Below are 2,369 nucleotides of genomic sequence, written 5' to 3' on the forward strand. Positions count from 1 at the left end.
AAAAAAAAAGGAAGTTTAACTATTCTGGCTTGAAGACATGAGGAATAGGATAGGCATGTTATCCTTTTGACAACTGCAGATCATGACCACCAACACTGCTTAGAAAAATAGTAATCTCACCATTGGGATTCAACTTTTGCTCCTGTACGTTGGTGGGTTTTTTTCCTTCTATGTCTCTCTTGTCAAGGTTTGCAAGCTGGTACATATTTTTATTAAAGCTAAGTATCTCACTGTCAGAGCTAGGCCTATATGTAGGTACTGGCTGCATATCACAGACGTATTAAACTTAGTGCCTACAAAAATCATCAAAGGCACCATCTGAGGGCTGTCAGTAACCTAGGACACAACACTGCTGCAGTCTTGCTGACTCCCTCTGACCTCATCACTGCAGCATGTCAAAAGCAGGTTTCACTGCACTTCTGCTAATTGTTCTCCAAGAGCGTTGGAGCACTCTTATAACTGTGTTTTATATTTCTGCCAGACATCTCGGGACATTGATTAGCAGCAGCATGATGCTTTTCAGGACTTCTGATGCCACCTCAAGCACTTCCTTCCCTGGAGACTTTCAAAATCGGCCAGGATAGGCCCTGACCAAGCAGATCTATCTTTGAATTTGTCCTTGCTTAGGCAGGAGGGATACACCAGAGACCTCCAGAGTCTTTTTCAGTCTGGACTGCTCTACGATTCTGTGATGTCTGCATGAAAACAATGGCATTCTGGCATTTGCTAACATGCAAAGCCAGAGCCCTCTGCCCCTCCTGCAGAGTACTTCCAATGCTTTTGCGCTGAATTGTAAAAAACCATTCCATTGGTTCTGGTTAGCTTTGTCAGTTCTGCTCTCACCTCTCTCTCTAGTGACACTTGCAGCATTCTCCTGGTTCCCTTGCACCTTGCAGGCCTCCTATGAAGGAAACACTCTCTGATACCTGAAACTTATTACTGTCTATAAGGTATTGTCATGGAGAACCTACACCTGCCATAGCAACATAACCAAAACAAACGGCTTCCAGAAGGATTCCAGAAATAAAGGGCATGGATATTTTATATACTCAGTATTGCTGAAGTAATCAAGGCTACTCACAAAGATTTAAAAAGAGCTATTATTATAGCAGTAACCCTTAATTGCTGTTAGGTTTTGCTTAGTATATTTTAACAATTATTTTTTTTTAAATATAGAATCTGTTAACATGTTCTCATTATTTGTTATGGGTCAGGGCAATCCCAGATAGGTGTACAGACAAGGAGAAGAACTCATTGAGAGCAGCCCTGTGGAGTGGAACTCAGGGGTACTGATGGACAAACAGCTGCTCTTGAAGCCCAGAAGGGCAACTGTATCCTGGGCTGCATCAGACAAGGGGTGGCAGCAGGAAGACGGAGGTGATTGTCCCTCTCTGCTCTGCCCTTGTGAGCCCCACATGCAGTACTTCATCCAGACCCAGGTCCCCAGCACAGGAAGGATATGGGGCTGCTGGAGTGGGGCCCAAGGAGGCCAGGAAGATAATCAGAGGGCTGGTGCACCTCATAAAGAAAGGCTGAGGGAGCTGGGCTTGTTCAGCTTAGAGAAGGCTCCAGGAAGACCTTACTGCAGTCTTCCAGTTCTTGAGGGAAGCTTTTAAGCAGGGGAGAGATGGTTTGGTAGTGATAGAATTAGGGGGAATGGCTTTAAACTAAATGAGGGGAGACTTAGGTTAGATGTTAGGAAGGAAATCGTGGAATCATAGAACGGCCTGGGTTGAAAAGACCACAATGATCATCTATTTCAACCCCCCTGATATGTGCAGGGTCGCCAGCCACCAGACCAGTCTACCCAGAGCCACATCCAGCCTGGCCTTGAATGCCTTCAGGGATGGGGCATCCACAACCTCCTTGGGCAACCTGAATCTTTATCCTTGGGCAACCAACCTTTACCCATAGCAGTGGGGCACTAGCAAAGACAGCCCAGATAAACTGTGGAGGTGTTCAGAGTCAGGTTGGATGGGCCCTGGGCAGCTGGTGGGTGGCAACCCTGCCCACAGCAAGGCATTGGAGCTGGATGGACTTTAAGGTGCCTTCCAGCCTGAGCTATTCTGTGATTCCACGATTCTATGGTAGTGAATACAGAGGCCATACCAAGGGCCCACCTCATTCTCCTATTTCCTACCATACTACATCTTTGCAGTATCCAAATCCCACAACAGCTTCCCAGACCAATGGACCCTCAGCGTGTACACAGAGTACTGTAGGTTCCCTTTCGGGACACTGGTACACCAGCCACCAACATGTAATCCAACAGATTTCTGTGACCTCCTCCCGTGCCGACCCCGCAGCCAGGCTCAGGCACAGCCTCCAGCTCAGCCAGGCACCACCCCGCCCCTTTGCGGCTTGCGAGC

Source organism: Meleagris gallopavo, chromosome 2 (genome assembly GCF_000146605.3).
Source record: "Meleagris gallopavo isolate NT-WF06-2002-E0010 breed Aviagen turkey brand Nicholas breeding stock chromosome 2, Turkey_5.1, whole genome shotgun sequence".
Lineage (NCBI taxonomy): Eukaryota > Metazoa > Chordata > Aves > Galliformes > Phasianidae > Meleagris > Meleagris gallopavo.